At 34.8% G+C, this 22,574-nt stretch overlaps 1 protein-coding gene across 1 annotated transcript in view; it reads left to right on the top strand.

The window, feature by feature from the left end:
* The first annotated feature begins 7,871 nt into the window (after positions 1-7,871).
* Positions 7,872-22,574, top strand: part of ARHGAP18 (Rho GTPase activating protein 18) — a 222,350-nt gene continuing 207,647 nt past the window's right edge. The window contains exon 1 of the mRNA XM_074187562.1: positions 7,872-7,971. The gene's annotated coding sequence lies outside the window, so the exon portion shown is untranslated. The remainder of the gene's footprint in view (positions 7,972-22,574) is intronic.

Raw genomic sequence — 22,574 nt, 5'->3', positions numbered from 1 at the left:
GCCTTGGAGTCAGGAGTAGCTGAGTTCAAATTTGGTCTCAGACACTTAATAATTACCTAGCTGTGTGGCCTTGGGCAAGCCACTTAACCCCATTGCCTTGCAAAAAGACCTAAAAAAAAAGAAAAAGAAAAAAAGAAAATAGCATGTAGTTAACCTATTGAACTGTTGAGAAGAAATTGAGAAGAAAACAGAAAAGGAATAATGGCATAACAAAATTACTTTGAGGTGGAGGAACTAGAGGCTGTGATGAGAATAAAGATGTTAGAGTGCTGAGGCAGAGGGAGAGGTGAGATCATAGAATCACAGAATATAACTATCAGAAGGGACCTCAATGGTCATTTAGTCCAATTCATATATCAAAGGAATCTTCACTCAATTACATCCATTATGGCATTGTCCAGCCTCTACTTGATGACCTCCAATAAGAGAGCATCTTAAACTTCTTGAGGCAGTATATTCCACTTTTAGATAGCTATAATGGTGAGAAAATTGTTCCAGACATCAAATCAAAATTGGATTCTTCTACTCATTTTCCCAAGTTCTTCCCTCTGGGACTAAGTAGAACAATGCTAATCTCTTTCCTATGTGATAGCCCTTCAAACACTTGACATATAAGATCCTTCTGAATCTTTTCTCCTCCAGGCTAAACAGCCTCAATTCCTTTGATTGATTCTCAAAGGATATAAACTCAAGGTCCTTCACGATCCTCTTTTATACACTTTTATACACTTTCCTACAAGGGCAGAGTACAGTGGAACTCTCGCCTACATATTGCTTCCCTGTTTCCCTTATTAATATAGCAGTAGATATTATTTTTTTGGCTCACACTTTATACTCCTACATCATATTGAGATCATAGTTAACTAAAGTACCTAGAAGTTTTTTTGGAACTGCTGTCTAGCTATGCCTTCATATACATATATATATATATATATATATACTTGTGAAGTTGATTTTTTTGTACCCAAGTGCAAGATTTTGCATTTATTCTTATTGAATTTTGTCTTATTATATTCAGGTCAATGTTCTAGAGAATACAGAGGATAGATAGAGGAATGTCATTTTTGTTTTATCAAGTAAATAGAACTCTTGTGAGTTAAGGCCAAGGGTATGCTGATAAGTTTAACAATTAGTATCCTGGGGGAAAAAATGTATTTATGCCACATTTTTAAGTTTAATCTGTACTGTTAACATTTTCTCCAGCACTTTCTTAGGTACCGTTTTTTTTAAATGTCAAGCCTTGGGTTGTGATATCTGCTGATTTCTGATGTGAAAATGTTTACACTGATAATCTAAAAATTAGCACTCATGAATCCATACTAGCAATCTTCAGCACACTTCTCTTAATGGTGAGTACTAGGATTTTACCATTTCTATGTATGATATAAAGGAGTAAGTCAAAGGATTTGAGGAGTTTGAGTACTTGATTAGAGTACTTGAGGAAGCATCAACAATAATGTTGAAGTTTTTTAGTAAAGAGTAGCAGCTATTTGGTTTGGTATATATATATAGAGCTCCAGGTCTAGAGACAGGAAGGCTTGAGTTCAAATCCAATATCAGATATTAGCTGTGTGACCCTGGGCAAGTCATTTAATCTGATTTTCCACAGTTTCCTCACCTATAAAATGTGCTGGAGAAGGAAATGACAAACCACTCCTGTATCTTTGCCAAGAAAACCCCAAATGGTATCATGAATAATGACTAAGCAATGACCTATTTGAATCTAGGCTCTTACACCCACATTTATCCTCTCTATGCAGCCATCAAAGGGATGCTCTTTTAGTACTTGTCTGACTATGTCACTACCCTGCTCAGAAAATTACAGTGGCTCTCTATTATTACCCATGGGATCAAATACAAGCTACTTTGTCATTTAAACTTGGTTCCATCCTTTTTTACCCATTCTTATTCTCTACACTCTAGGCAAACTACATGCCTGCAAGGAACACCTTCCAGGCATGAGATAGAAAAGATATCCAGAGCTTAGGGAGGGAGCAGCTTGATTGTTGAACATCAAGAAGGTCAATGTAACCATTTCTCAGAATATATGGAGCTGGGAGTAAGGAGTAAGAAGACTGGAAAGATTGGAGGGAGTTAGAAAGGGCTTTGAGTACCAAACAGAGAATTTTGTATTTGATCCTGGAGGAAATAGGGTCTCAATGGAGTTTATTGAGGAAGTGGGTACTGACATCCACTCAGTGTTCCTTGACCTACTAACTGGAATACAAATTATTCATCCATCCCAAGAAAATCTTCTGTAGGATACTCCTCTTCTTCTTGGGGGTTGGTTTAGCATTTTCACCGCCCAATTGTTCCCAAGAGTAAAACATCACCCAGCAATGCTAGGCCATGATTCTATAAACCCTCCCTAAAAAGGAGTTTTGCAAAGACCACTGAGTGGTATATTGGCAGCAATGTGGTGGAGTTGATCAACTTTTAAAAACATATTTATTTTTAATTTATGGAATAAACAAACATTTCCATAACATTGTATAGTTTTTTTTAAAAAAAGATGCTTGACCATGAAACTGCAACTCTATTAAGTGCAAGTTGCTATTCTTTTTAAATATATAATAAAGTTATCATGAAAATTTCCTTTTTTCTTTTTTCTTCCCCATATTAAAGATGACTACCATTACAAGTAGACACAATAGAGATAAATATATATACATATATGTATATATATGCATACATATATATGTAAAATTATTCTATTCATACTTCTATTTATCAATTCTTTGTATGTAGATAATGTCTATTTTCATATGTCCTTTATAGTTCATTTGGATATTTATACTAAGTTAAGCATTAGTACAGTGAGATCTTCTTTTGTCACTGTATATACCAGTGCCCCCTCTTCTGACCCCTGGGTCTGATGTCCACTGCCACTAGGCAGCTAATCTGTGCTCTTCCCCAAAATAGAAGAACTCACCAATGGAAAAAGAGACTTGGAAGAGGGATGTTCCAAGGTGAGGTCATAGGGACAATATATTTTCCAGAGAGGGAGGAAGTCAAGGCTCTGAGGGAAGTTCCATGGCAAGATGGAAGAAGAGGCATGATAATGAAAAAGACTGGAATGCAATTGTCACATCTGGCTACATTTCCACGTCCAGATATAATCCCAGTACTCCTGGAGAGAATTAAACTTTGCCCATTCAAATGCCTTCCCCGTTAATTAACTAAAGAATTATATCCGAGTTCATGTGGCATTATGATTGTTGGCCTCTTGAATGCCAAATTAAAAAAAAATTCAAAGTAAATTCAAAAGGCTTCCTCAGTAAAGTTGTCAGATAATCTGCCTTTGCAATCTCTCACAACTTCTTCATGCCACCCTTGTATTTACTGAGGCAAACAGGTTTAAGTGACTTACCCAGGGTCACACAGTATATAAATGTCTGAGACCAGATTTGAATTCAGAAAGGGGAATCTCCTGATTCCAAGCCTAACACTCTATCCACAGCACCACCAACCTGCCCTTTTAAGATACAATACTGGAACAAAATGAGACAATCTTGGTCATTCAGATATTAATGAGGCTATTAATGTAGACTACCCAACAATTAATAAAAGATTTATTTAGCTATGCCAACAGAAGGAATTTAACAGGAATAAACATGGAGGACCCTTAATTTAACTCATGTGAACAAAGATCCTTTGCTTGAGTTGTCATTGTGTTTTATCACCTAAGCTTCAGAGAGACTTCCTGGAATTCCCATGTCAGCTTTGTACTACAACAATAAGGAAGTTATATCAATAATCTGAGAGCCTTTAGTCCCTAGAGTGATCTCAAGGAGGATTTCAATACCTTTTAGAGGAAAACTAGCAGGTAGGTGATACAATGGTTAGAGTGCTGGACCTAGGGGCAGCTAGGTTGCATAGTGGATAGAGCCCCAGCCCTGGAGTCAGAAGGATTTGAGTTCAAATGTGACCTCAGACATAATAATTACTTATCTGTGTGACCTTGGACAAGTCACTTAACCCCATTGCCTTAAATAAAGAAAAAAAAGAAATTTCATAGAGTGCTGGACCTAGAGTCATGAAGACTCCTCTTTCTGAGTTCAAATCTAGCTCACACATCTACTTGCTATGTGACCCTAGGTAAATCACTTAGTGATTACCTCACTTTCCTCATCTGTAAAATGAACTGGAGCAGGAAATGGCAAACCACTCTAGTATTTTAGTCAAGAAAACCCCAAAACGGGTCACAAAAAGTTGAACATGACTGAAAAACTTCTAAACAGCAACATAGTAGAGATATGCAGGATAATCCTCCTACCACTGTAATGCAAAACAAACCTCAGAGCCTATACAAATGTCTGTTCTTACTGCTATAATCTGGCACTGTGATAAGTATAGGGAGAGATAGAAAGTTTAGATAAGAACCAACTCCTGATCTCTGGAGAACTTAAAATCTACTAAGAGGTTAAGACATGAGCATAAATAACTGTAATGCATAGTATTATATTAGATATGTGTTAAAGAGTTACCAAAAAAATATTTCATTAGAAGAAAATTCATTTCCAGCCAGCACTGATAAAGAAGAGTAAAGACATAAGGAACAATGTAAGCCATGTTATGGAAATGTGACTCCTCAGTGCATGTTGTGAGGGCTGGGAATAGATCAGTTTAGATGTAATGTAGACTATATGGAAAGAAATATATAAGGCTCCAGAGGCAGGATGCAGGTAGGTGGTAAGAAGGCTTAAATGTTAGGCAGAAGTCTGAGTTTACAACATAGGTTTTGAGTAGAGGAGAAGCATGACCAGATTTCTTCATAAGAAGTGTTATTCTGATATAAAGTTTGGATTGGTACAGAAAGCAGAAGCAGAAAGCCCTATGAAGAGTTTATTGTCAGAATCCAAGTGAATGATATAGACAAGAAGGTGATGACAGTGGGAAAAGAGTTTAATAGACTTAAGAAATGGTAAGACAGAATCAATAGACCTAATTGGATACAATAGATAAGGAAACCAAAGATAAAATTACTGTATGGAAAATCAGATAAATTGTGTTACTTTAGGTGGAAATAGTGAAGTCAGAAGGAAAAAAAGCTTAAGGTAAGCTTAGTTTTGACATGTTGAGTTTAAGCTAGTGGGTAGATCTGTCCTTGGAGCAGGCAGTTAGGAATTCCAGAAAATGAGTCAGTAAACATTTATAAAGTACCTATTATATCCCAGGTACTGTGCTAAGTTCTGGGGATACAAAGGCAGAAGACAGTTCTCTGATCTCAGGGACCTCCAATCTTGGGGAAGACAACATGCAAAAAATTAAATGGCACAGTGGATGGAAGACCTAAATTCAAACATGATTCTGGGCAAGTCATTTAACCCTATTAGTCTCAGTTTCCTCATCTGTAAAATGAATTGGAGAAGAAAAATGCTAAACCATTTCCATATCTTTTCCAAAAAAAAAAAAGCAAAACAAAATTTGAATGGAATCACAAAAAGAAAGACACAAACAAAAAAGAAAAAAGAGCAAGACATGACTGAACAGCAATAAATTTTTATATGTATACACACACATATAAGCCTATGCATAAAACATTCATGCATATAAAACCCCAAAAGGGATGACAAAGAGTCCAGTGAGACTGAAAAATGATTAAACAACAACATATATAAACAAGCTGTGTATAGGATAAACTGGAGATAATCAATATAGTAAAGATACTAGTTAAAGGAGGATCAGAAAAAAGTATAGAAGTATTTTGGCTAACATGAAAAAGTCAGGAAGTTGATATGAGGAGGGAGAGAATTTAGGTATGGACAACAGCAGTGAAAATGTCTAATGAGAAGGTCAGTGTCCCTGGATCACAGAATATGTAGTGGTGGAAGATGTAAGAATACTAGAATAGTAAAAAGGGATCTGGATTGGGCTCAGAAAAAGGTGAGCAGGGATGATTACATAAATTTGGAATCCATCAACATAAAAATGGTATTGAAGCTGTAGGAATAAATGAGATTGGCAAAAGGGAGAGTGAAAGAGAGAAGAAAAGGTCAAGGCCAGGCTTTTGGAGAACAATTTTATCCAGGAGTTAGGAGAAAATTTGGGAAGGAATAGTTAGAAAGAACAGAGGAAAAATGGGAAACTGATGTCTCAAAATTATTTCTAAATGGGTACATGCTGTCTCTCTGAATAGAATGTTAGCTATTTAAAAGCAGGGACTCTTTTGCTTCTTTCTTTATATTATCCAAACTTAGCATAATACCTCACACATAGTAGATACTTAAATTCTGATAAAAACTGAAAAAAAAAGATCCATAAGGTAATCTGAATGCTATGGCAAGTATAGGTTCAATCCTTAATATCAGTGAAAAGATAATTAATTTGATCTTTAAATATAATTTTCAATTTCTATTGTGACAAGCTATTAAAGTTAAAAAATTTTAAACTTTGTGAAGACTCTCTGAAGATCTTTATTTCTACTAGTCTCCAACCCAGAAGTGATAAATAAAAACTTCTTGACTGAGGAAAGAGATACTTTAAAAAATAAGGAAGTAAAAAAGTAAAAAAAAAAAAAGAATTTGGGAACCCTGAAAAGAGGAGGGGGAAGAGTGAGATCAAATCACCATCAAAAGTTTCTGATATCATATCTCATACTCTATGTTTCTTCCTTAACTATATGATTTCTCTCTCATCACATTCAACTTATATCAATGCATACCATGGAAACAATGTAAAGACTATTTAAACAATGTAAATGCCTTCTGTGGGGGGGGGGTCAGGAAAGTGAAGCAAGATTAGGTGGAAAATTGTAAAATTCAAAATAAATAAAATCTTTCAAAAACTAAAAAGAAATTTCTGATTTCAGTGGTACCCATGCCCATTAGTAGAATTCCTTTAAATCTGAGTACATTCCTTTAAATGTGACATTTGAATAGTCTCCATGAAAACAGGACAACCGAAAACTGATTTTATAGTATCAGCTATAATGACATATTATATCATTGTAACCCATAGATGGTAGGTATTATACAAAATTAATAACCCTTTCTCCTTTCACTCCCACTTGGTCTTAGTGGTGGCTTCTCCATTGCCTGATGAATAAATTTCTGTATCTGCTTACCCTATGGACAATCACATGTGATTAACTTAGTCCTAGCTTACTCATTCAGGTTAACAGTGGTCGATAATAGTTATTAATGTTTTTCCCTCAGAGTCAATTTTCAATCAGTCATCAATCAATCAGTCAATAAATATATATTTACTGAGTCTCAGCTATGTTCAAATCACCAGGCTAAGCATTTGCTTATCCTTTCACCTTTTCAGCTCTAACCTTCTTGTTAAACCAGTTCCTCTGTCTCCCTCCTGGCCCTGTTCCCTGTCTTATTTACTCAAACCTGGTTAAGGAGAAGCCACCCAAAGCAAGGCCCCCAGCTGTGAAGCTGGGCATGCTCAGTAAACAGGGCAGGTTTATTCACAAATGGAAATTTCTTGTCCGCACTCTATCAGCTGGGACAGAGGCAAGGCAAGCAAAGCCTTCTCTGATGCTAATCCTTGAGCCTGGAAATCTAAAGTGCAGCAGCAGCAGCAGCAGCAGCAGCAGCAGCAGCAGCAGCAGCAGCAGCAGCAGCAGCAGCAGCAGCAGCAGCAGCAGCAGGAGCCTGCAGAGGACAGACAGTTAAGCAGCCGACCTCTGTTCAGAGCTTCTGCAATGGACTCTATCCCCTTTCTAAGTCTGTCCTGCTCTGGTAACTGCTATAATGATGGAGAAAAGTGACAGACTTGTGACTGCTACTCAGATGGATCAGGAAGTGTCACTGGTCTCTTCTGTCTAGTGAAAGAGTAAGAGGGAAGAAGAGGTGCAGGGAAAAAAAGAGGAACTGTCCTGGGTTGGGAGGGGGATTCTTTGGGGAACTGGAATTTGTTCTGCTTTCTTCTTTGCTTCTGATTTTGATATTTCCTGCCTGCTGTGGAACTGGAAAAGATGGTCACAGTAGTAACCAGGCTGGTCCATTACTTTCAATTCAGGTAAGAGAAGGCAAGCATCCTTGTGTTTTCTCTTGGAAAACATTTATTAGCTCAGGAACTGACAACTGGCCTAGGGTTCTCTCAAGTAGCCTAGTGAAAGGGCTCTCCTAGGGCTGTAAATGTGCTCTCCCAGAAGACCCAGGAAGTTTAGAGGTCATGTTGGGGCATGGTTTATTTTATATGGGCAAGATACTGTCCCTGGCTTTATGCTTTTTTAAAATCAGCTCTCATGATTTCCTTCAGGGAAGGGGTTAAAACAGCTTCTAAAGGACTTCAGAATACTAAAAACTGACTGAAAAAATCAGTATCTGTATTAGAGATAATAATTGTTTCTCTAGAAGAAGAAAGGAAAAAACTTGGAGGCTGTTGAAATTAGACATAAACCCTTACTGCCATCACCTCTCCATAAAGCACTTAATTGTTTTAGGCAAAGCTATTCCTGTATTATTGAATATCAAGTTCCATTTTTAAACAGACTTGCTACAATGAATTTCACTTTTAAAATATATGGGGAAAGAATGCACATAGACTACTTATTAAAGAGCTATCAGAATGGAGGAGATACCATACTAAGTATGAGACTATAGAGGGTAATGGGAAAAATAAGCACTTTTCATTTTGCTTTTAGATTTTGAATAAGATTTAGTGTGAGAGATTTAAAAAAAGACATACTGAAAAATAACCCCTTTTCAAAGGAATATTTTCAAGTCAAAATTCTGACTGTGACACATGTGGTTTCAGAATTTTTAAAATATATGTTAGTCTTGAATTATATTTTTGATGTTCATAGAAACAGTGGAAATATGAGTTTTTTATTATAACCCTAGTGCTTTAAACATTAAATTATCTTTTGGATCTTTTTATTATTAATGCATATAGCCTTCTTGACCTCATTTTCTCTTTCCATTGTATTATGTTGGTCATTGAGTTTGTTGAGAGTTCATCTACAACTTGTAATTCTTTGGACATCAGAGTTCAATAGCTTAAAATTATATAAAATTATATAACTTCATTAGAAGAATATTTGTATTTTTTTTCTAAAATTTGCACTTTTGTTATAAGGAGCAGCCTTGGCTCTTTGAAAGTACTCTACAATTCCAAAATATAGATTGATCTTCATGAACCTAGTCAATTCATTGCATAGATTGACTGAAATATATTTTTTCAAATATGACATCTTTCCAAATAAATGGTATAAGATTAGTGTTTCACCAACTAAAAAGTGTTGCCATGATAATCAGACATTGTTTTAACCAGCTAGAGGTAGGAAGAGACAGGGGACAGGTACTATTTAAAGATCACTGTCTTCAGAATCAGAAAATAGTCATTTTAATTCTGATTCTGTCACTACCTAAGGACTATGGGCAAGTCATTTAACTTCTCTGAACCTGTTTCCTCCTCTGAAAATTAGAACAACATATTTAGAATTGAATGAGTCCTTAAAACTCATTTTATATTTAAGGAAATTGATATCCTTAGAGATTTAAGAATAGTAATAGTTTACATTATTACAGTGATTTAAGATTTCCAAAACACTTTGCAAATAATTATCTCACTTGATCCTCACCACCACCTTGAGAGATAAGGGCTATTATATTTTCCCTCAAATAGCTTACCTAAAATCGTTTCCATAGTCTCAAAAGTAATAATTGTACTACCAGCCTGGTATGATTATTTGGAAGAAAGGGTAAATGAAATTTAATTTATTTGCCATTATATATCTGACCTTTTTCTAAGTTAATATAGAAAAGAGATAAGGGTAGCACTTACTATGTCCCAAGAACTGTGCTAAGTTGAAGGATGCATTTAATAAACACAACCTCTGAAATAAAGATTTTTGAGGATAGAAGGGTGATGCCTTAGCCGTCAAAGAGAAAGTTTGCTTGTTTGTTTGTTTTTTAATACAATAAGAAAAACACTGAGGGAGAAGAGGAAATATAAAAATCCACCCCATCCCATCTGACTTTTAACAATGTTAATATGACTAAATGGAGTAAGGGACCAGAATTCCATTGAGGGGTGGGGGGAAATCCTTTCAAAAAAGAAAAAAAGAAGAGCAAATTTTTAAATAGTTGGCTAATAAATTTTGGTGTTTGTATGTAGGTTCACTTGTTGGGCATATTCTGGGTATATGTTGGGCATAAGGACAAAATTTGAACAGAAGTCATAATATTCACTTCCTAGTGGCCCCCAGCATCATTAACTTTTACCTGAGATAGCATAAGAGCTTGGAATTTAGAATCATAACATCAAAATTTAATTACATATATATATATAATATATATTCATAAAGCAGAAAAAGTGAGAGTGAAAGCTTCACCACTTACTTCACTATTTAAAAGAATTGGACTTAACCTTGATGACCTAGAAGTTCAGTGGATCAGTAGATAAAGATCCCTGAACCAGGAATCAGAACAACCAGGGTTTAAATCAGTTCTGACTCACAAACTCACTGTATAACTTTAGCAAATCACTGACTTCTGTTTGTCTCAGTGTCCTCTTCTGTAAAAACTTGGATAGCAATAATGTCTTTGTTGTAGGATAAAATCATATAATATAGGAGCAGCTAGGTGGTGCAATGGATAGAGCACTGGTCTTGAAGTCAGAGGACACAAGTTCAAATCCAAACTCAGACACTTAACTCTAACTAATTGTGTGACCTTGGGCAAATCATTTAACCCTGATTGCCTCATAACAAAGGCTTATCTCCAGTTGTCCCAATTCATATATGATCACTGGACCAAGATGACTCCAGAGGAGAAAGTGAAGCTGGTGTCTTAGCACAGCACCCCCTCACTCAAATCCAATTCACATGCCTGTTATGGCAGCACCTCCCTGATTTTGTGGTCTTCTTTGAGAACAGAGAACAAACATTCTCATCATCAACTAGTAATGCCATTAGTAACATGAATTATAAATTTATACATTCTAATGCAAGATAGTAAAAGAAAGAAAAATCAAACCTGAGGATCTTTGATATAAATTCCTCACCTGAGAAACACTCCTTCTAATTTAAAAATTCTGAGGCAATTGTTAGCATTGTTTCACGGAGCAGATAAATGAATGAATGAATGAATGAATGAATAGAAAACCCAGCTACTCTTTATGTGTTTTGCTACCCAGTTTCTAAACATCTCAGCATTTGAGAGATGGTTTCTTGCCCCTTTATTTTGATTGTATATTCATTAAATTGGCCTGAAGTCTCAACAAAAATCCCCCTTTCTTAGTTGACCTGCTGCAGGACAAAATCAGAATAAAGAATTCCAATTGTCCTTGTTATGGCCTCTTATATACCTAACTAATTTAGCTAAGTACAGATTTAAGACACATTGGGCTCTTTCAGTGTGAACTAGGATAAGAAATAAACTCTGTGGAATTGAAATTATAAGTGCCTACCCACCCTGAAATACTGAGAAAGGAACTGTCATTAATAATTCTCTATTCCTTTGTAACATGTTTTATAGTGAAAGAGATAAAGAATTATCTTAAGAGTTTCTAGTTAACAATCTCTGAAATCACTCAGTCAAAGAATCTTGGAAAGTCAAAAGGACTGTTAGAGGTTAGCTTCTACATAAGGAATTGTAAAACTCAAATGACTTTCCCAAGGTCATACAAATAGCAAACAGAACTGGAATTCCTCTGAATATGCAAATCCACTATTAATTTTCACTAGATGCACACCATACCCCATATTTGGCAGAAAACTAGTATCATAGCCTCACTTCAAGCAACATTTTTTGACCCCTAATCATATGATAATGCTAGTATCATAGATTTAAGGCTGGATGGTACATTACAGGTCATCTAGTAACACCACATCCTACCCTCCCTTCAAATTTAAAGATGAAGAAACAAGGTCAAAGGTTATGTGATTTGTCATACTGTTAGTAAACCTTTATAGGCAGAAATGGAACCAAATCCAAGACTCTATTCATTATGGTACCCTATTTAGAGTACTCTTCTCCTTTTCCAAGAAAGAGCTGAATTCTGGATAGATCCACAGCATTATAGATTCAAACTCTCACCATTAGCTATATCATTCCCATAACTGAAAGCTGGAGGTGGAGATTAAAACTAGCCTTTTGTTATCTATCTCTAAAATACTTTCCAAATAGAATTCTGGACCAGGAATCAGAAAGACCTGAATTCAAATCCTACATCAGCTGCTTACTAGCTAGTTATGTGACCCTGGACAAGTCACTTAGCCTCTGCCTACCTCAGTTTCCTCATCTATAAAATGAAAATACTAATAGTATCTACTTCTCAGGGTTGTGAGGATAAAATGGAATGTTTGTAAAGTGCTCTGCAAACCATAAAGTCCTATTTAAATCCTAACTTATATTATTATTCATCTTATTACAGTTTGGTTTTATGTTTTTAGTTTTTGAAAGGTAGTGGGGTTAAGTGGCTTGTCCAGGGTCACACAGCTAGGTAATTATTAAGTGTCTAAGGTCAAATTTGAACGCAGCTACTCCTGACTCCAGGGCTGGTGCTTTATCCACTGCTCCACCTAGCTGCCTCTTATTACAATTTTTTAACCCCAGTACTCCTAAAACTAATTGCTCTATAATTTTCTGCCATATCCTTTTCCTTGAATAAGGTGGAAACCAAGTGAAATAATGTTAATTCCTAAGTGGAATTTGCCTACAGGAAAAGTCAAATTAATATATGTGATCAGAATATGTGTATGCGAAATAATTTTTATTCTAAATAAGTAAATGTTGTTGGTCCTGAATTGCCCTTTTATTATTTATTTTTCTCTCACTTTTTTTACTTTTAAAATTAATATTTAAAAAATTAATATTGGTTTTTAATCATTTTCCTTTTGAGATTTATTACTCCCACTTCTCTATTCATGTGTAAACTCTTGTAACAAAAAAGCAAAAATTAGTTTTCATGTTCATCAAACCTCTATGACATATGCAATATAATACAACCATTGGTCCCCACATCTGCAAAGATTTTACAAACCTTTTTCAAGCATGATCAGTTTATGGAAAAGCTTCTTCTATTATAATTATAACTTTGAATAATTAGCAAAGTAACTTCCTCCTGAGCAGAATTTCTTAACTTTTATTGTGACACAGAGCACTTTTGACAGTGGCAAAGCCCATTGACCCCTTTTCAGAATAATGTTTTTAAAAAAGCAAAAAATAAAATACATAGGATTACAAAGAAAATTATATTGAAATAATTATATGTATGTATATATGATATATATGTATGTATGTAGATATTTGTATATGTATTGTTCAGATGAAGAGCCATATCCTAAAAATATTCTGTACTTTTATAGATAATATTTAACTAATATTTTGTGATTCAAATTGATTAGATCATTAAAAAAAAAGGTTTTTACATACTCTGATCTCAAGGTGCTATATTTGGCTTTTTTCCCTCAGTTCTTCACATTTGTCCCCAAAACTGCCCATGATTTTTAAAAATGTAGATGTCTAATATACTGATTTATTGTTGTTGTTTGGCCTTTTTTTCCTCAGAAGACCAATGATAACAAGAGGGCAATGTCTTAACTTGTAAATGAGTGTCATGAAAGGAATTTGAAAGCATTTTATTGACAAAGATGTTTCAGACTTCAGGACTTAGGTTCTCCTCATCACAATTCAATGATGAATCTCAGTTCTATAAGACAATGACTACCTCATGAACTGGGATTTATCTCAGAAAAGTACTCTGGTAGAACACTGCCTTTTGCATGGGGTATATTAGAATGGAAAATGATCCTGACTCTAAGTTCAAAACTCATCTCTGATGGGATTCAAATCCCTACCTGTATGACTTAAGGCAAATCACTTAACCTCACTTGCCCTCAGTTACCCTCTCTCTAAAGCAAGGTGGGGTGGGCTAGATGACTTCTGGAGTCCCCTCCAAATATAGATCTAAGACCATATGAAATGAATATAAATAAGCTTCATTCTACTAATATTGGAAGCTAAACAAGTCAGTTCTCAACCCTTAGAATATCAGTTTTTACTGAGATCTGGAGTGAAGGCTAGAATCCTAAAGAACTCATCAAACTTTGACTCATTCTCAGTCTTTAATATTCTTGTTCTGGATTAAAATTCAGGGATGGGTGATTTAGTGCTAGAACCAACATAGATTCAGGAGTCCTCTAGAATTGACATGGCCAGAATCACAAGTGCACTGGTAAAATGTTTAATAACCAACTCTCTGAAAACACATGACAAACTTTTAGATTTAATATGCATTATTAACATTTTCTCCATCATTTTCTTAAGTCTAAACAATAAATAAAAAAAATCAAGACCTGATTGTTAAGGTCTGCTCATTTCTAAAGTGTCAAATGCTCACTCTGAAACTTCAACAATTAACTGGCTCCAGCATACTTCTGCCCAGAACCCTTTCCTCCAGTTTTTTTTTTTTTTTGGTGTTAATTTGGATTTGAACCAAAATCTGTCTGAGAGGAGCAAAGCAAAATATGCAGAATAATTCTTCTTTTAGGGGAAATTTTGCAGAAGAGTGAAATGAGACAGAACTCTATTCACTGTACACCTTGCAGAATGAATATTTAAATTGGAGGCTTAGGGAATAGAATAGATATTTAGTCTCCTTATTACATTTCTTCCAACAGATACTCAATATGCCCATTTCTTTTTCAACATTCTGGCTTTAAAATTGGATATATTTTGGGTATATCAAACCCTGAACTCTATATTAAATTAGTTCTCATTATATTCATCAGTTTTTGTCTGTGGATTTTTGAGTCAACCAATTAAAGTTCATTATTAATGAAAATGCGTAGATATTTTAGTTTAAATATTGTTTCAGAGTGATATATTATCTGGGCTAGTGTACCAAGTAATATCTGGCCTTGTACAGGATAACTGATTATTTTAATTCTCTGATTCAAATTTCCAACTAGAACAAAAATCACTGATGCCTAGTCAATTTACTATGATGATGATGATGATGATTAGCATATATATAAATTATATTATAAACCTAAAGCACAAATGACAGTTATTATTATTATTATTATTATTACTACTACTACTACTACTAATCATCCCAACCACTGCATTCTAAGGTCTTACCATCTGATTTGCTCCTAAGCCCTGGAGATTCCCAGACCTTGTGAGGTGACCCAGTAATACACACTAAAGAACCTGGGACTTTTTATTGTCTTTAGAGCTGAACTCTCTTCTAACATGTCATCAGTCTTCAGTATAGTTCATCCACACCTCATCTCCAGACTAGAGTTTATACTTCTTAGGTGAGAGTAGATTGTCTTGTTTTTGGATTCCTGATTTCCTTTAAATCTCATCTAAAGTCTTACCTTCTTCAAGAAGCCTTTCCTCCTTAATATTGGTGCTTTTCCTCTGACTTTATCAAGAGTCCACCATGATATCAGAGGAGGTGTTGTCATGACAAGCATGTGAATTGGATTTGAGTGAAGGGATGCTGTGCTAAGTCATCAACCTCACTTTCTCCTCCTGAGCCATCTGGGTTCAATGACCAGATATGGATCAGGACAACTAGAGATGACCCTGGTGTGGGGCAATCAGAGTTTAAGTGTCTTGCCCAACCTAGTAAGTGTCCATTATCTAAGGTCACATTTGAACTCAGGTCCTCCTGACTTCAGGGGCAGTGTTCAATCCACTGCACCACCTGGAAAGGTTCAAAATCTCACATAAATGGGCTGGGAATCAATCCTGGGCCTACCATATGGCAAGCAAGAATTCTACCACTGAACCATACATGCAAAGCGGGAAGAAGTGATTTATCCAGGATCAGCTCTTTCTGACTTGACCTGAATTCAGATTTCTCTGACTCCAGGTCCATCACTTTATTCACTGTACCACCAGAAGCTCGGTGGCACAAGGGATAGAGCACTGGCCTTGAAGTCAGTATGACAGGAATTTGAATCCATCCTCAGACACTTGACTCTTATTAGCTGTGTGACTTTGGCAGGTCACTTAACACTAATTGCCTCCCATCTTGGGTCATCTCCAGTCATCCGGATTCCTATCTGTCCACTGGGTCCAGATGGTTCTGGAGGAGAAAGTAAGGCTGGCAACAGCACAGCTTTACCTCACTCAAATCCAATTTATGTACTTGTCACAGCATCACTTTCCTGGTATCAGTCTTCTTTGAGAATGAAGGATAAACATCAAGAGTTCATCATGTATATATGTCTTGCATGTCCATTGTTGTTTGTGTATTGTCTTCCCCATTAAACTGTGAGTTTATTGAGAGCAGGGTCTGCCTTTGCCCTTCTTTGTATACTCAGCATTTTAGCATAGTGCCTGGCTTCTTGTTTGGTGCTTTTTGACTTGACTAGTTGATGATTTTTGTCTATTTATGTCATTATCATTTAACATGATACTAGACACAAAGTAAGGACTTAAATACTTTAAAAAATTAATTTAGGAGTAGTTCATTTTTAGATAGCATTTTACAGTTTTAAAAATAAGAATGATAATAGTATTTCCTTTCTAGAAATGAGGACTCTAGGACTCTGAGAAGTTTGCTTTCTATTAAAACAGACAGCTAGCAAACCTGCTATGCCATAATATTTTTGAGGGTTCAGAAAATAGTAGACAGTGATTCATGGCTACCATTACTGCAACCATCACTCTCTACTGCATGTACACCCTATTGACAGTGAGTAGGTTGTCCTTGAAAATGAAGGATAATACTTTGGAATTATCATTTATCAAAGAAATTCCATCAATTAGTACTTATTAAAGTCTTACTATTCATAAACATTATGCCAAACCTTAGGAATAGATAAGACAAGGGACAGCTAGGTGGTGCAATGGATAGAGCACTGGTCCTGGAGTCAGGAGGACCTGAGTTCAAATTTGAATTCAGACATTTAATAATTACCTAGCTGTGTGACCCTGGGCAAGTCACTTAACCCCATTGCCTTGCATAAAAAAAAGGAATAGATGGACAAAACTGAAAATAGGATACATTCTCTTAACCGAAACATGTCTACATCTGGGTAGATATAAACTATCTGAAAAATAAATGCAAGTCAATTTCTAATGGGGGAGGAATACCAACAACTGAGAAATGAAAGCTGGAGATTGCAAGAGACATAGGGAGGGAAGAAATATATATTATAGGCATGGGAGAAAGACTATGCAAAGTATAATATATTAATATATATCATTATAATAAAGATAACTAGTGTTTATATACTGCTTCCTATAGACCAGTACTTACATATCAGAATAGATAGATAAATAGATACATAGATAGAAAGACAGACAGACAGACAGACAGACAGATAGGTAGATAGATAGATAGATAGATAGATAGATAGATAGATAGATAGATAGATAGATAGATACATGGCTACATAGATTGATTGATTGATTAATTTGAGCTTTACAATTATCTCCTTGGAATGTCAAGGAAAACAGTAATAAAATTTGTTTGGCAAGATTTCATAGTAATGTGTAAATTATTTGGAGCAAGCACTAATCTTAAGAATTTTAATAAGGTTTCATTTTGCAATAACTGGTCATTTGTTACAGCTAGTAAGTATCAAGTGTTTGGGGCTGGATTTGAACTCAAGTCCTCCTGACTCCAGGGTCAGTCTTTATTCACTGTGCCACCTAGCTGCTCCAACAATGTCATTTCTGGCACATCTCTGACTCTGGGCAAACTTGAAACACTCTTGGTCAGATGAAACTGTTGAGTTAACTTTCCCATCTTTAGTTAGCTGTCTATTAGATGATTTTGTCAGAAAGATTTTGCCATTTTTTAAGTCTATGGTTTTTAAAGAATGGATATTACTCCAAAGAAATGCATAAGAATTATAGGTTTTTGAATAGTACATAGGGGTGGCTAGGTGGCCCTGTGGGTAGAGCATCAGCCCTGGAGTCAGGAGTATCTGAGTTCAAATCCAGCCTCAGACACTTAATAATTGCCTAGCTGTGTGGCCTTGGGCAAGCTGCTTAACCCCATTTGCCTTGCAAAAAAACCTAAAAAAAACCCCTAAAAAATAGTATATAATAAGAACAATAACAACAAAAATAATGATAATAATAATAATGACAACTGAGGTTTATTTGACAAAAAAACTTCAAAAATCTCATTTATCATCACAACAATCATATAAGAAAAAACTGAGTCAGACATATTAAGTGATTTGCTCAGGATCATACAGGTAGAAACTTGAATTTGAACTCAGTTTTCTTGACTCCAGGTTCAATACTCAGGGAGGTTATCTGCCTATACACTGTAATGGCTACTGAATTGAGGAAGCCAACTGTTTCGATGATTGTTTAGGTCCACAATAAAATGGATTTTTTTTTTGCAAATTACAAAGGCAAATTTTGGTTAAAAATGAAAAACAATTGACAAACTGTTTGGACCAATGATTCCTAAGAAAACAATCAAAGACCCCCAGATTCTCCCCATAGTATCAACAGTCATAAGAAGGTGCTGACATCCTAGAGGGAAAAGATTCCCATGCTTTGTGGAGGTCTTCAACATAACTGATAAGGCACAAAAATTCTGAGTTGGGAGGGGGTCTCCTCCTAACCTAATGGAATATCTGATAGTAAACTCCCAGCCCCTAACAAACAAGAGGGGTAGTACATCTTGAGTTGAGGACCACTCCCCTGATTGTGCAATTAAATATGCTTCACCAAAAATCCCTCTATGGGGTCTTGTTTCTTAATGGACCCCACTCAAGCGTATGGCTTAGAGAAAGTAATAAATGTATATGTAGCCTAATTCCATTTGTTCTTTCTTAGTTTAATACTTTATTAAAGTCAAACTCATGAAGGTCATCTAATACAATTCTTTTATGCTGTTTGTCCTTCATTTCCAAAGTCTGTGACATCAGGGAGGTAATTCCCTGACTTGTTTGTGAATTGGATTTGAGTGAGAGGGTATTGGAATAAGTCACCAGCCTCAATTTCTCCTCAGAGCCATCTAGGTCCAGTGATCAGATATGAATCAGGATAACTGGAGATAGCCCTGAATGCAAAACTAAAGGTTAAGTGACTTGACCACATTCCCATAGCTAGTAAGCTAACTAAATTTGAACTCAGGTTCTCCTGACTTTAGGGCCAGTGTTCAACCCACTGTGCTGTCTGTCAACCCTCTATTATGCTATAATGATGAAAGTAGCAATTTCAGAGAAACCTAGTAACATTTGGATCAACTGATGCAGAGTGAAGCAAGTAGGACCTGGAGAACGATTTATGCAGTGACAATAGAGAACTTTGAAAGATAGCAACTTTGATCAGTATAATGACCATACACAATAATAGAGGACACATGATGAAACATGGTACCTAGCTCCTGATAGAGAGCTGGTCGTCTATAAAAACGAATCCACAGTCACTATATCTATATCTATATCTAATCTATATCTATATCTATATCTAATCTATATCTATATCTATATCTATATCTATATCTATATCTATATATCTATCTCTATCTCTATCTCTATATCTATATCTATATCATCTATATCTATATCTATATCTAATCTATATCTATATCTATATCTATATCTATATCTATATCTATATCTATATCATCTATATCTATCTACATCTATATCTATATCTATATCTATCTAATCTATATCTATATCTATATCTATATCTATATCATCTATATCTATATCTATATCTAATCTATATCTATATCTATATCATCTATCTCTATCTATATCTATATCTATATCTATATCTATCTATATCTATGTCTATATCTATATCTATATCATCTATATCTATATCTATATCTAATCTATATCTATATCTATATCTATATCTATATCTATATCATCTATATCTATCTACATCTATATCTATATCTATATCTATATCTATATCTATCTAATCTATATCTATATCTATATCTATATCTATATCTATATCATCTATATCTATCTACATCTATATCTATATCTATATCTATATCTATATCTATATCTATATCTATATCATCTATATCTATCTACATCTATATCTATATCTATATCTATCTAATCTATATCTATATCTATATCTATATCTATATCTATCTATATCTATATCTATATCTATATCTATATCTATATCTATCTATTTCTATATCTATATGTCTATATCTATGTCTATATCTATATCTATATAATATGCTTGTAATATGGGCTGTAATTATTTTCATGCTTTCTCAAAAGGCTGGGGGATGCAAGAGGGATAGAAGATAAAGTTAATTTTAAGCAAATTTATAGGCTAGAATTAAGATTAGACTTGAGAAGTAAATCATCCAGAATACATTTAATATACAGTATGATAAGTAGCTTTATAATACAGAGTTAAAGAATGTTTCAGTCTCATGGACTCATTGCCAAACAGAGTAAAACAAGTGATTACAGCTAAAAGAGGTCATATTGCTTTTTTTTCCTGAAAAGGTGAAAAATTATAAGGTTTACTGCATAAATCAATAAATTTATACTGTATGAATCAAAAGTAATTATCTTAGCTTATCCTAAAATAATTCACATCCTTTTAGCCAATATAAAGGACAGTAAGATAGCTGATAGCCCACCTTGACAGGAATTTAGATTAGAATTTAAATAGAAGATCCTTAAAACTACTGTATTAGTGAACAGATTGTTTTTCTAGAAATTTGATACAATGAGAAATTTTATCTAATGGCCAGTTTTTTAGGGAAAAAGAAATGTGACATAATTTTGTGCCATCAACCTCACTGAAATTCAGGTTGGATTCCTTGATTTATTCAGCAATGCAATGCAATTTAAAAAAAAAAATCAAGAGCTAGAGGTGAAATGTGCTGACTTGGTTAAGGAAACTGGCAGATTGAGAGAAATGAGATTGTCTCTTATGGTGAATTTGATCAGAATAATGTTAGCTATCTATGACCTTTGTTACAATTACCAGTCACCTGATGTCTGTCTGTCTGCTGTTATTGTAATTCTCAAACATATTTACATCAGATATTTTTTCTTAGTTTCTCCTCCACTGGAGCCTCTGGGATTTGATGTCAAGGTTGGGGAGAGAATGACTTGAATGTTGAGATTCCTATTCAGTTTCTTTGTAGCCAGTTCAAATGTACACATGCTTTTTATAAAATGGCTGCAAGGCCAGCATGATCTTCCTTCCTTCTGATTTTTTTTTCTCCTTTTGCCTTACACAGCTGTATTTCTGCAGTTCATCCTCTTTCCTTTGCAGGAAAAAATAGGCATTTGTTTAAGGTGCTTTTTAAACAATGTAAAGTCCTTGTTCTAGTTTTTGTTCCCCCCCCCTTTCTTATAGCATTGTGCTCTATGAGTATGTTTATTTTTTTCTGTTGATTATTTCTTGTAACATTCTGCAGCCAAGTTTTGTCAGCAAACAATTTAGGTGGAAAAAAAATTTTGAGGAGAGAAGTATCTCATGTTAAAGAAACAAATGTTTTGGCAGTTAATAAAATAACCTTAACACTTCAAGCAAAACAAAGAAACTTTCTAATACAGTGTTGTTTATAGAGGACAGCAGTTTTGGTAAAGTTCTGTTTCTGCATATTTTTATTCTTCAGGAAATAAAAGGATAGTTATAATTGCAAAGCAAAGTTTAGATTTAGACTTTCTGAAGCCAAAAATCTAGGAGGGAAAATCTATATGAAGTTTCATAGTTTCTCCTGGCTTTGAAAGAAGTGTCTCAGCATTAATTATGTTGACATGCTTTCATTGAACCAAATATCCATCAAACTCCCAAAACTACATGAAACCATATTGTGCAAGTAAATCTTCCTGGTGACACCAACATGAAATACAAAACAAGAGATTTGTCAAAAGGCTTAACAAGAATAATATCCAAAATGTTGGAAGAGTTCACTTAATCAGAAGTTGATAAATGCAAGTTCCAACTCAGCTGCCTTCAATGAAACTACCATTGTTTAGCATTCTGTTAAGGAGTTTAGAAACTAAGGCATGCAAATATATCCTTCAAATCTCTATCTAGTAGAGATAAGGATCATTTGTTGTTCTTTAATGTTTCTGCACTACTGTATCTCACCTATTCTTTCCTCAAATGTAGAACCTGAGGCCTAATGCTTTATTTTTTCTATTTTCTTGGCCTTATTCCTATTTATTTCTATGTATTAAGTATTAGAGGTAATCCTATCAAAAGGCTATTGAAATTGACATTTAATAAGTAGAAAGAATGGAGCTGTGGAAGACCCCAATACTAAAAGAAGATTAAAGCTAATTAACAGAGTAATTTTCATTGATACTTTAAGCACAACCATTGAGGGACTAGGTAGGGGAAAGGATTAATTATGGTATCATGGTAGTCCTGTTCAGACATATTGATTCATTTGAAAGAATTGATTGAAATGAGAAATATTTTTAAAGAGATTGCTTAACTCATCTTTTTTTTCTTGTTTAATTTGACAAATATTTATTCCTATCTATTTTGTACAAAACACTCCTAAATGTTTGTACTCAGAGCTCAGTCTAGTATGGAGATATTTTTTCAGTCATTTCAATCATGTTGGATTCTTTGTAACCCCCCATTTGGGGTTTTCTTGGCAAAAGATGTTGAATTGGTTTGCCATTTCCTTCTCCACTCATATAATAGATGAGGAAAGTGAAACAAATA

The sequence above is a fragment of the Macrotis lagotis genome, chromosome 5 (assembly GCF_037893015.1).
Source record: "Macrotis lagotis isolate mMagLag1 chromosome 5, bilby.v1.9.chrom.fasta, whole genome shotgun sequence".
In the NCBI taxonomy this organism is placed as follows: Eukaryota; Metazoa; Chordata; class Mammalia; order Peramelemorphia; family Peramelidae; genus Macrotis; species Macrotis lagotis.
The sequence above is the reverse complement of the archived record's forward strand: the minus strand, read 5'-3'. Positions and strand labels throughout refer to the sequence as shown.